General features: G+C 40.2%; 1 protein-coding gene across 3 annotated transcripts in view; it reads right to left on the bottom strand.

Moving 5' to 3' along the window:
- tead3 (TEA domain transcription factor 3) overlaps window positions 1-13997 on the bottom strand; it is a 100661-nt gene that overhangs the window by 19963 nt on the left and 66701 nt on the right. The window lies entirely within an intron of this gene.

Genomic DNA, 13997 nt, shown 5'->3' on the forward strand with positions numbered 1-13997 from the left:
ACCAGCAGCCAATGGGTTGCAGACAGGCACTGGTCCATGGACCACCAATGTCAGTGATAACCTAGAAAACTCAGCACTAATGGCAAAAGAACATGGAACTGAACCATGTCTCTTGTGCATTCAGAATCCAAACTGGAGATATACTGAAATCTAGCATGGAAGTAAGTGGTGACTCTCACTGTCTGTCTAACCCATGTTGGTCATTGACGAAGGCCAAGCTGGCAATCTAGAATGCTTCTTGACCAGACTCACAGCACTCCATCAAAGCTCTTCCAAATGACCAAATTGTTCTTGATTTTTCAAGGATCATCTGCCTTCCCACATACATGTGTTTGTATGTGTATATAAAGAAACTTTTCAAAACAAAGACATAGAACTTTTCTCAAAGAGTTTTGGGTTTGAATTTGCAACATTGGCCATGCAACCTCACTGGGTATTTTAAGGAGCTCTGGCTTTTTAAAACAGCACTTCCCAATGTCCTCAAGCTAATTTGAAGCAGAAGAGTGTTTGCACCACATTTTACAGGCCAGCTGTGGCCAATCTAAACTCCAACGTCAGAGCAGCTGGGAGCTCTCTTTTCCCTCCTCCCCATCCCTCCCAACCGGAGGAGGCTGGGGAGGGGAGATGGGGCGGAGAGGCAGGCCAGACTTATTTTAACAGACCAGATGGTGGTGGCTGAAGCTAGCTGAAATGCCCTTGCAGCCAACTCATCTCTGTTTAAAAAGAAAGGAAAATAAAGGAAAGCTAAAACAACTTAGTTGATCTGACAATGCTAATGGCTGGTATTCTTTTCAAGGCAGGATGTCAGATTGGAGAACAGCCTTCTCTCTGCAAATGAAGATGTTCCACAATCCCTAATCCCAGACGCCCTCCCACTCTTACATCTTCAACAGACAAGGCCAGGTGCTTTATACTAGGGTCAAAAAATATCATGGGAGAGGGAAAGAGAAAGATGTTACTATATACTGGAGTAACAATACCCTCAGCATAAAAACCAGCTGACTTACAGCATGTTTTTTCATATGAACAGTTCTTGACAGGAGGGAAAAAATAGGGCCCAAAAGATTTACTCTCTCACACTGGTGTCTGTATAAAGAATACATCCATAAACCTCTTTAGTGTGTATTCCCTTTGGAACCTTTCACTGGTTGAGTAAAGCCTTCTGTTTTGTAAAGACAAGCAGCTGCATTTGAGGCAGATTGTTCATTTGCTCTAAGCCACCTTTCTGCAACCTAGCACTCTTCGGATATTTTGGAATACAACACCCAGCACTCGTAGCCGACATGATCCATAGCATTAAATGCAACTCTCAAATATTTAATTTAGATTTTCAACATTGACACTTCCCCTTCTCCCTGCAAATAAATTCACAGTTCAAGAAAAAAACAGCAGAGATCAAAGAATTCCCTATGAAAGCATAAAAGAACACCTGGGCATCTTGACTGACAGTACAATTCCACATAATTTTCATTCCCTATATGTTATACATTTTGAACTTTAAAAAAAAATAATTGGGTTGGAGTGGGTTTATATGTGAAGGTAGTGGTGGGGTTTCCTGAACAGGCAGCATAGCAAATTTGCAATTCTGAGCCCTCAGGTCGATTCCATGGAGTACTGCTGTCCAATCTTTGGTCCTCCAGGTGTTTTGGACTTCGGCTCCCAGAATTCCTGACCATTGGACACGCTGGCCAGAGCTTCTGGGAGCTGGAGTCCCAAACATTTGGAGTGACACAGGTTGGCCACTGGTGCCATAGAGCTTTCTTAGGCAAGATGTATTAAGAGATATGCCATTGTCTCCTCTAAATTTGAGGGAACATGACTTGCTCACCTTTGAGGTTCCATAGCTGAGTAGTGACTGGAAACCTGGCATCTTGGAGTGCTGATGAGGTGTATAGTTTGAGCATTGGACCAAAAGTCTGCAGGCCAGAATTCGAATCCCTGTTCAGCCATGAAGACCCACTGGGTGACCTTGGGCAAGTCAGCCTTAGAGAAAGGCAACAGCAACAATTTTTTTGCCAAGAAAACCCCATGGCTAGGGTCACATTAGGGTTGCCATAAGTTGTAAACAGTTTGAAGGCACATGACAACAATCTAGGAGTTTTAGCCCAACATTCAAACCACTATGTCACATTATTAGACTATTTTTGTTTATGGAAGTAAATAAAGTTTAAAAGTATGAGATTTACTGCTTGAATGTGTGCTACCATACACATGCAGACCCTGAATCCATACAAAGTTGTGCTTTTAGACCACTGTACCACCACAAACGGCAATGTACCATGGGGGGGGGGGGGGACAGGTGGGCAATCTCAGTCTACTTCTGTGTTATCTCCACATACATACACTGCCCTTCTGCTCTTTTCCATGCATTTCTATAACACCTTGATACTTGCAATAGAGACTGGCCACCCATGACATCTGAAGCAGCTATGCAAATAACTTCGAGATGCAGCTAATTTTGCTAAGCAGTATCCAGCTAGTCTTTTCCTTACTGTGTCTCCCTGTATTTCATATTCATGTTTGTTAGCTGATATCTGAAATTAAAATCAAATGAGCAAACACAACCAGAAAACTAGGAGCAACTGTTCATGACCAGCTCTCCTGAACATGGGATCTGACATTAGATCAAAGGGTCATTTCTTTTCAGAGGCAGAAGTGCTTTAATTGACTCAGGATGTCCAGTTCCTGGGCTGTGTGAATCATTGTTTCCACAGATGCAAAACCTCACGCTCACTGCCTCAGAGAAAAAACTTAACTTTTGAAAATACTCTTCCTATGGACTTTTGTAGAGAGCCACTGTGATATAGTAGTTTGAATGCCAGAAACCTGGGTTCAAATTCCTGGTCTGCCATAGAAACCCACTGGATGGCCTTTGGTAAGCCTCACTCTCTCAGCTTCTGAACAAATCTTGTCAACCACTCTTCCATGATAGGTTCATCTTAGGTTTTCCATACTTGAAGGCACACAATAACCACCACCACCACCATGGACTTTTTAAACTCCATATTTCCCTGAGGGAAACACTGCCTTGTGTCTTATTCCATTCAGCATATTAAATACTGAATTTGTAAGCCATCTTGAGTTCTAGTTTTGAGAGGGAAAAGAGTAAATAAATTAAAAACATGAAGATGACACTCCATTTTTGTGTGGTGCTATTTTTTTGATTTTCCATATGGATGGATTTGTATTCAGTCTTCCTTTACTATAGCTGACACAAGTGGTGAACATTGTGGCTTGAAAGAAATAAAGTGAAAGTGTCCAAGAAGCAGAGTCTGCCTTGGTTCTTTGATGGAGGAACCATTTTCTTGATTTCCTCCACAGATCTTAATTACTTCATCACAGAACTATTCGTTTTCCTTTCATCTCCACGACAGGGTGAGAAGGAGGCAACATCTCTTCCTGCATAACTTGTCTGGGCCTGCTAGGGGCTGGACTTCCTGGCACATAAGTTTATTTAACTATTGCAAGCGCTTGTAGCAAGCTATAAAGCTGTCCAAGGCACATTTGAGAGGCAAAGGTTGTCCATGACAGATGTGAATTCCAAATATGCTCAATGCTCACGGATAAGTCTACTCCACAGATAAATTGAGGGCATGTTTTGGGGACAAAATTATGGCTTCAATATAACCCATGGCTAAGTCAGGAGTCAATCCATGGAAAGGGGAGAGCACTAATGTCACTTCAGGGTCTGCTATCCCTAGCTGATGCTGTCATTTCCCACCCAGGGATTCAAAAAGGCCAGAAGTGGCACCATGGCAGGGAGTAGACTGTGCTTCTCTCATGTTCTTACAGGATGGACTAAGCTCTCGTCTTTTCTCACTCTACTCAAAGGAGGAGATGGTTCCTTTCTTGGTAAAAATTAAGGTCCAGTGATCACACTGGATTTCTGAGTTGATTATTTCACTAAAATTTCTAGACTTATATACATGAATATACTATATAAAGGAGCCCCGGTGGCGAAGTGTGTTAAAGCACTGAGTGCTGAACTTGCAGACCAAAAGGTCCCAGGTTCAAACCACAGGAGCGGCGGGAGCGGCCTCTGTTAGCTCCAGCTTCTGCCAACCTAGCAGTTCGAAAACATGCCAATGTGAGTAGATCAATAGGTATCGCTCTGGCAGGAAGGTAACAGCGCTCCATGCAGTCATGCCGGCCACATGACCTTGGAGGTGTCTATGGACAACGGCGGCTCTTACAAATGGAGATGAGCACCAACCCCCAGAGTCAGACATGACTGGACTTAATGTTAGGGGAAAACCTTTACCTTTACCTATATTATATAGGGTAATTCTCAAATGGAAGATGATAAAGAAGGAGATCAGATCATCACTGATGGTGAGACTGGGTATTTGTCAGGCATGCAAAGAAATGCTTCACCTTTGTAGATTGTTATAGTTGATAGATTTATAAGCAAATAATACCACATTGATGGGTTTCAAAATTTTAGTTTGCCAACAATTATTTTAAAATTATTTTTGTAGTTGTATGAATCTATAGGATCATGGCCTTATGTATGCCAGCCAATTTCCTTGCCACAGTGTAGGTACTGTACACAATTGCAACCTTAGTATATTTGTTAAAAGAGTCCCCGGTGGCACACTGGGTTAAACCCTTGTGCCGGCAGGATTGATGTCTTGATAGTTTGTTTGCTGACCTGAAGGTTGCCGGTTCAAATCCACTCCGGGGAGAGCATGGATGAGCTCCCTTTATCAGCTCCAGCTCCATGTGGGAACATGAGAGAAGCCTCCCACAAGGATGGTAGAAACATCAAAACATCTGGGTATCCCCTGGGCAACGTCCTTGCAGACGGCCAATTCTCTCACGCCAGAAGTGACTTGCAGTTTCTCAAGTCGTTCCTGATTCACACAAAAAGTATATTTGTTGATTATTTCACAGTTTGGATAGATTATAATAAAAGGAGGAATTCTTCCATCTGCATTGAGTTCTTGTAAATGACTTATCTGTTCAAGTACTGTGCTGCTGGGTGATAGGATGGAAAGGAGATATGAGAACAATCTCACTACAATAGAAATAGAACTTTAATTTGTTATATTTTAATCTTGTTAATGTAATAGTAAGGTAAAGGTTTCCCCTGACTTAAGTCCAGTCATGTCTGACTCTGGGGGTTGGTGCTCATCTCCATTTCTAAGCCGAAGAGCCAGCGTTGTCCGTAGACACCTTCAAGGTCATGTGGCCGGCATGACTGCATGGAGTGCTGTTACCTTCCCGCCCGAGCGGTACCTATTGATCTACTCACATTGGCATGTTTTCGAACTGCTAGGTTAGCAGAAGCTGGAGCAGCAGCGGGCGCTCACTCCGCTCCCGGGATTTGAACCTGGGACCTTTCGGTCTGCAAGTTCAACAGCTCAGTGCTTTAACACACTTCGCCACTGGGGCTCCTTTGTTAATGTAATACTACAACATAAATTTATTTTTATCACTCATAGTTAAATGGAGATGTGTAACGGGGGTCTGTGTTAGATACTTCCCTCTTTCGAGACACATTTATATACTGACATGTATCCTAAATATAGGAAACATGAGCCCTATGATCTCAGGGGCAAAAATATCATAAATGTTACTCTGGGCTTGGTATTTTGGTGGTATGCTGCCACAAGGGAAAAAAATAACTGACAACTGACATGAACATATTTGTAATTTCTAATTAAAAGGTAGCTTTATTAAGAAAGTAGAGCAAAGGTTAATAACAGAAAACAAAAGATTGTATGTGCTAAAATGCTCACCCTAATTATACTGAGGTGGACTGATTATCTTACAAGACTGGCAAGATTGGTTTCTTGCAGTAACCCTCCATTACAGACAGACCAAAAGAGGCAATACCGATCTTATCAGTTCTCTGTCTGAGCATGAGGAGCTTTAGCTTCTGGGTAATCTTCAATAAGCAGAAAGAAACACTGCAAGCTAAAGCATCGACAATCTTTTGCTTAAGGCTGTCTATGTCTGCCATTTAAAATGTTGTAAAGCCTCAACAAAAATAATGGACACTTAGACTTTACTGGTCCATATGTAACTTATATTGAAGGTCTAGTACAAATGCAATTTTATTTATATACCATCCTATCTCCCCAAGAGGACTTAGGGTAGTTTCCAGCATAAAGGAAAACATTCAATTGCCAAAAAGGAAAACCATACAACAGAATTAAACATCACAAAACAAAAAACACACAATCCTACTAAAAACCCACAAAAATTTAAAATCCAGTTTCAATTTACTCCATCAGATGGGTTCAAAATACCAGTGGTCAAAATTACAGAATGGACAAGGGGTGAAAACAAGATTACTACATGCTTGATGAATACAACAGGCATGAGTACATTGAAGATGTTTCATTTAGATACAAATAGCTTTGAATACCACAGAATCACTGAGGGCAATCTGATAATATTTGTTTCTTCTCTCTTTCTTTTCTAACTTTATAACCTAAACATTTAAGTGGTTTGTTTCCCGATTCAAAATATTTGTATTTGATATATTTTATCTTTTTCTCAATTTCTCAACAGTTTATCTTTTCTAATATTTTTGTGTCTTTTCTTCTTTAATTTTTCTGCTAACTTTTACATTTCTTGAGTTATTTTGTTTTTGTTCTCTATTTTTAATTATGAAGATTGTTGTAAGTAGAATCCTCCCATTACTGCTTTACTTGTGTCCCAAACAGTCCTTCATTCTGTACCTTTGCCTAAATTATCTTCAAACCAGTTTATCAGCCACTTCCTTGATTTCTCTGCTATGTCCTCCTTCTGTGAAATAGTTCTATTAAATCGCCAATTAAAGGCGGGGGTTTTGCTCTTCAATTTCAAAATATTGGGTTATGATCTGCTAAGACTTTTGGCAGACTTTATTATTCTTGTTAATAGAGATTGTAGACCTTGTAAAACAACAACTCCTGTGATTCCATTACATTGACCCATGGCAGTCAAAGTGGTGTTAAACTGCATTAATTCAACAGTGGAGATACTGTGTAAGGGTATCTTAGAAGTGAGATCCAGAAAAGCAAGACTCCAGGCAGCGAAGGGACAGCACAGCAAGCAGCATGAGCCAAGTTACCCAAATGATTAAACTTCTTGTATCGTGACTTTCAGTTCTCCCACTCTCAGGCTGTAGTAACCTCTGTTCTTTCTTCTTTTTAAAAAGAAAAGGAATAATTATCACTCTTCTCAGGTACGTTTGGAAAGCAATATCATTCTTTATTCATTCACATCTACTTTTAACATGTTCCTTTGAAGCTCTGTACAATGAATGAACATGTTAAGATTTGAGGGACAAAATTGTTTTGACAAAGGAAGCAAATTAATGATGTCACTACAACTGTTTTATTATTTTCAGTAACAATTTATTTGGGAAATAACGAGGACACTTTGAAAATGATTCCAAATAAACCACTGGCTCTGGAAGGGCTGTCTGATAAGGGAATACCAGCAACAGGAGGAAATCTTTAAGATACCAGATGCAGAACAGAACTGCGAGTAGCACTGAGATTAAATCTGGGGCGGCAGGGGAATCTGGAGTGAAAGACTGACCAAAAAATCTTATTTGTTTATTTATTCTTAAAATACTTTTCTTCTCCAAAAAAAGGGATTTGTAGAAAAACTTACAAAATATATAAGCATCACAAACAAGTGAGTAAAATGTGGGCTACAATAAAACTGTTAGATGGATTGGGAATTGGGAGAATGATGGAACACAAAGGGGGTCACCAATGGATACTCTTCATCCTGGAGAAGGGTGCCACAGGGTCTGGCCAGGGGCCAATGCTATTCAACATCTTTATCAATAACTAGGATGATGGAATAGAAGGCATGAAATCTGCTGCCTCAGAGACTCCTTCTGTTTTTTAAACAGACCTGATGGTTATCTGTGATCTGACTGTGTATTTGTTGTGAATGGGTTGGCAAGATGGCCATTATGATTGCTTCAAACTATATCATTCTATGGTAATATTCTTAGGACTCATCGACAACAAGCTAAAAACAGAAATAAGGACATACATATACTTTCCTTGGAACCAGAACTAATCAACAGCAAATAAAATTAAGCAGTAGAATAAAATGTTTGTTTAAGGAAAATACTTTAAAACTGCTGGTGGGGCACAAATAAAAAAGAACATGGAACAGGAAACTCCATATACTGGGCACTGATGTTTCCTGAGGCATACAGACTTACACCACTCTATTCACATACAAACTACATCATATAGCCCAAGCCTGGTTGTCAATACACTTTCTGTCTGTATTCAAGGTGTTTATGATGACTTTCATAGTTTGGAACCTAAAAATGTGAAGGAGTGCATCTTCCTATAGATTCTGCCATACTCTCCTTCAAGCTTTACTAGTGAAAGCAATGTAATAGGTAAGGATATAGGGCATAGCCTTCCTAATTGTGACACACTAGTTGTGGAGACTGGCACAGCCCCTGTCTTAAATCTGGAACCAAGTTATCAGAGCCTTTGGAAATAAATAGATTTATTCCAACATGGTTTTAAATTTTTTAAATCTCTTTTAACTTGTTCAATTGTTTTAAATGGGTTGAACTTATTTAACTTGTACACAATTGTAAAATTCTATATTTAGCATATAGGGACACAGAATACGCAGGGATGAGTATCCTCATAAGCCATTTTCACCAACAGAATGAACCTGTCAGAAACCCAATTTTTTTTGGGGGGGGGGGGGGGGGCAGAATACAGTATATGAAGAGAGTTGGCCCTTTGCCATTTTCACTGTCCCTTACAGAGACACTCACTCTGAGTTCTCTAATTAAACACATTAAAATTTGATTACACATTTTCTGGCACAGAATTTGGAAAAGAAGGGAAAAAAGAGTCTCACTGTAGAAACTATTCCACTGTAAACCTTCAATCTTATCCACATTCATGAGTGGAAGCTCCACTAAACTATCTGGAACTTACTTCTGAGCAAATCATATAGAATCGCAAAAAATACTAGGAAAAAAGTAATCCAACAAGAACCAAACATGCTCAAGGGACACAGAACATTATGCCAACTGCTACTAATCAATGTGACCACGTGGGCAGCAGGATTTAAACATGAGATATCCTAGGAAAACACTTGATTATTTGTAGATGTGCAGAAAGCTCTTTGCCTTAGTTTGTTCCTGTACAAGACTGAAAAATAAATGGGAGATTAGTGTAGCAATATCACTTTTAAAAATGAGTAAACTCCTTGAAGCTGAGGACATAAATACAGTGGTATGGGGTACTTAAAGATGTGTGTGTATGTGCCTTCAAGACCCCTGTAGACCTATGGCAACCTCATTAAATTTCATAGTATTTTCTAAGGCAACAAATAAGGGTGGCTTTTGCCAGTTTCTCCCTCCCCTTGAAATACAGCCTATAGCACCTAGTTGCATGTAGTTGCATGGGCAAAAAAATGGTTTGGTAGCATGTGCTAAGTGAGCGGGGAGGCTAGAGAGAAAAGATTAAGCAAATATTCTGTCTTGCTCTTCCAATCAACCTGTCAGCCATCCGAGACTGCTTTCCAATAAAACAACAGCAGCAATCATTGCCATTGTTACTCTCAAAAGATGCTGATCCATGTCAAATTTGGTCCTAAAATAGAATAGCAACTCACTTCACAAGATTGTTGTATACACTTTTAAGTGCTATGAAACATTTTGCAAGTTAGAAACAGTATAAAAATAGAATGTGTGCCTGTTCAGTAGTAACACTTTTTGCAAATCGTCACCTTCTCTTTTACGCCATTTGTTTCTGATTGTGCCCTGAATCAGAAAGGCTTTGCACATCCCCCCGCACCCCCCAGGCACCTGCTATGGCTAACTGTCTCTCTCTGGTACCGGCAGGCACTGCAGACCTGCCTCTGCTCAGCTGTCCCAGTCCCGTGATTCACCAGAGGCAGTGCCATTCCCTCTCGGAGGGCACGTCCTCCTCCAAATTACTACATTCCCCAAATTCCTTTTCCCTGACACCACCACGTGAACCAGTTGGACAGCTCTGTTAAAAATAACCTAGTGGGGCAACCTTCCAGCCAACCAGCATTCAGCAGCATACCAGCCCTGACGGAGCGCAACTCAAGTTACACCTGCTGTCTGGGGCAAGTGCTCAGCCTCCCGTGTGCTTGGCTTAGCTCCCTAACCCACCGGAGGAGAAAGAAAAGCCCCTTGCCATACAGGGACCAGGCTCTCCACTGTCTCTCTGCTCCTGCCCACTGGCCCTCATTCAAGTTGTATAGGTTACCACAGGTCACAACTCTTTCTCCTTCCCCTCAGCCGCTCTTTGCAGCAGCTGGGAGATCAGTCCCCATGTCAGTAACTGGCTCACCCTTTAGCCAAGTATGACCCATTTATTGTAGGCGTTCGGCTCCCATAGCCAATGTTCTGGGATTCCTGCATCCCACTTCTAACACCTGCTTCAAAATGAAGCTATCTTTGACCTCCCAGAAGCCCCCATGGTTCAACTCTCCCACTGACCCATCCAAGGTTGGAAAGTTAGGGAAAGAATGTTTCACCAAGTTCAATCCAGACAAGAAACACCCACGGCTATAGAGTGCTCTTCCTATTCCAATGCCAAAAATAATTTGTAACTTAATTGCTAGGTTTTTGATACATAACATGGTGCATTTATATACAAACAAGAGTATAGGGAGACTGCATTTAAATAATGCCAAACTCTGCTGGAAATATTATTATTATTATTATTATTATTATTATTATTATTATTATTATTATTATTGATATACAACAAGATGAATATACAGCAAACAAGATCACTTGTTGTATTGGATCACACGTCAGACACTTTCCAAGTGTCTAGGACTATGTTATGTATCAGGGAATAATGCATGTAGATCTGAGTAGGGTGGCCTTTTGCAGCTGATATGATGGTAATTTTGTCAGTGCCAATTAGTTTCAAGTGCTGGCCAAAATCTTAAGGCACTGCACCCAATGTGCTGATCACCATTGGGACCACTTTTACTGGCTTGTGCCAGAGTCTTTACAATTTGATCTTTAAATCTTCATATCGCATCAGCTTTTCCAGCTGTTTCTCATCGATTCTGCTGTCACCTGGGATTGTAACATCATCGATGGTCCATATTTGTTTTTTAACATAACCGTAAGGTCAGTAGTATAGTGCTCCAAAACTCTGGTCAGTCTGGATTCGGAAATCTCCGAGTAGTTTTATGTGTTCATTTTTTGTAATTTTTTCAGGCTTGTGATTCCACCAGTTCTTTGTCACAGGCAGATGGTATTTGTAGCACAAGTTCCAATGGATCATCTAAGCAACTATATTATGCCTCTGCTTGTAGTCCATCTGCATGATCTTCTTGCAGCTACTGAGTATGTGATCCATCATTTCGTCTGCTTCCTTGCAGAGTCTATACTTGGGATCTGTAATCAACTTTTTAATTCTGGCTTTGATGGCATTTGTTCTAATTGCTTGTTCTTGGGCTGCAAGAATCAGGCCCTCAGTCTCTTTTTTCCAAGTTCCATTTATGAGCCACATCCGTGTTTGTTCCTTTTCAATTTTGCTCTCAGTTTTCCCCAGGAACTGTCCATGGAAAGCCTTCTTTTGCCAGTTTTCTTTTCTGCTCTGCATTGTATTTCTACAGTATTCACTCTTTATCTTTTGTACTTTAAGCGGTTTTATATTATATTATTATTATTATTATTATTATTATTATTATTATTATTATTATTGTATGACACAGCAAACAAGATAGATATGATGGATTTCGTATCACAAAATCACAAGTCGAACATTTCCCAAGTGTCTAGGACTGTGTGATGTATTTTCAGATGATGTGCGCAGATCCCAGTAGGGTGGTCTTTTGCAGTTGGCAGATCATAATTTTGTCAATGTCTATTGTTTCCAAATGCTGGCTAAGATCTTTTGGCACGGCACCCAATGTGCCAATCACCACCGGGACCACCTGCACTGGTTTCTGCCAGAGTCTTTGAAATTCAATCTTGAGGTCCTGATAGTGGCTGATTTTTTCCTGTTGTTTTTCGTCAATGTGACTGTCACCTGGGATGGCAACATCAATGATCCAAACCTTTTTCTTTTCCACAACTGTGATGTCTGATGTGTTGTGTTCCAGAACTTTGTCAGTCTGGATTCGGAAGTCCCACAGTATCTTTGCGTGCTCATTTTCCAATACTTTTGCAGGTTTGTGATCCCACCAGTTCTTTACTGCTGGGAGGTGGTACTTGAGGCATACGTTCCAATGAATAATTTGGGCCACATAGTTGTGCCTCTGTTTGTAGTCTGTATGTGCAATTTTCTTACAGCAGCTGAGGATAGGATCAATGGTTTCGTCGGTTTCCTTGCCCAGTCTGAATTTTGGGTCATCAGCTGATTTTTCGATCTTGGCCTTAATTGCATTTGTTCTGATGGCTTGCTCCTGGGCTGCAAGGATCAGGCCTTCTGTCTCCTTCTTGTCCCATTTGTGAGCCATAATAATAATAATAATAATAATAATAATAATAATAATAATAATAATATTAATCAAAATATTATTTTGAGTGATGCACACTACTTCTATATTGTGCACTATTTATGCATAGAGGCACACACCTCACACAGAATGTCCCAGGGCATTTTCTCTATTATTTGAATGGAAAGCCCACATCTCTAGTGTACATACACACACATCCTGGAGAACTGAGTTACACTTGGTTTGCTTATGTGAAAACAGTGTACTCCTCTAGAAGGAGGAATCCCAATGTCTGCCTGTTCTGTCCTCAGCTCCTGTTCACCCAACACTTTAGCTCATTTAAGTGATCCTCACTTGGTGTTATGCCTGCATGGAAAATAATACTGCTTGTATCTCATGTTGGGAAAATGTAATAAATATTACAAAAATAAAAATAATAATCTAATGTGTGAATCTGGTCCACAATCAAACTGAGGGACTGTGTAACAAGTATAGCTACACTACATATGATGAAATGCATAACCCACATCACATCAAACTATCTTCTCATTGTACAATGGTCAACAATTAAAGTGTGCTGGAGGACAGACTTATGTAACACCTTAAAAAGTGACTTGCTGTCCACTTGCACAATGACAATGATGATACAGTCATTGTGCATCTTAAAATGTCCAATCAAACAGTGTAGGAATCTGTCATCCTTTCATTTCTTTTGTATAATTCTTCTGTGCATTGTTTCCATTATCTTTTTATTACTACTTGGCCACGTACTGATGTCTAAATTCCCAAGTCTTGATTTAAATTTCCCTGTGATTTCTCAGATCCTGTGGAAGGGGTCTCTTGCTCTGCCTTTTTGTGGTCACTTTCTGTTTATCTACCTTGATTATAATAGCAGTTCTCCTTGCCCCTATGCATAAGCCATTGAGGAGCCAGACTAAATGTGCAAAATAGCAGCAACAGTAGAGGATAATACCAGTGAAGGATCTCTCAAGAGAATGGCAATTGTACCATCATAGCTAATGCTTGTTAATGAAGCGCAGAGAGAGGCACAGTGAACCTCCTTTTGAAGATGTTCAGTGCTTGACATGAGAGGTAAAAAGAAAGTCTGAAGTTTCACCACATGCATTACAGAAATATGGAATGTGGCAAAACTTGCTAGCGATAGCAAAAAAAGAAATATAAGCAATATTTGAGGTAAGCAAATGAACATGGATAGGAGTGGGACATTTTGAGCCAGATAATCACATAGTGTTTAACTTAGGAAATGAAAATCAAAGAAATGTGGTGGTATTCATAGTGAGGAGGGATGCAACAAAAGCAGCATACAAAGTCTGACCAAATCATGCCAATATAATTTCAGGGGAAACCCATCAATATAGCCTTAATCCAAGTCTATGTTCTAACTAAAAGAGGCAGAAGAAGAAATCAAAAGATTCTATGCTGGAATCCAGGAGGAAAGTGATCACACAGCAAAACACGACTTCTTGTTAATCAAATGGGATTGGAATGCAAATAGGAAACAGAGTGGAAAATTTGGCTCAAGTCCAAGAAATGAAGTAGGAGACAGACTA

The sequence above is a fragment of the Anolis carolinensis genome, chromosome 4 (genome assembly GCF_035594765.1).
Source record: "Anolis carolinensis isolate JA03-04 chromosome 4, rAnoCar3.1.pri, whole genome shotgun sequence".
NCBI classification, from domain to species: domain Eukaryota; kingdom Metazoa; phylum Chordata; class Lepidosauria; order Squamata; family Dactyloidae; genus Anolis; species Anolis carolinensis.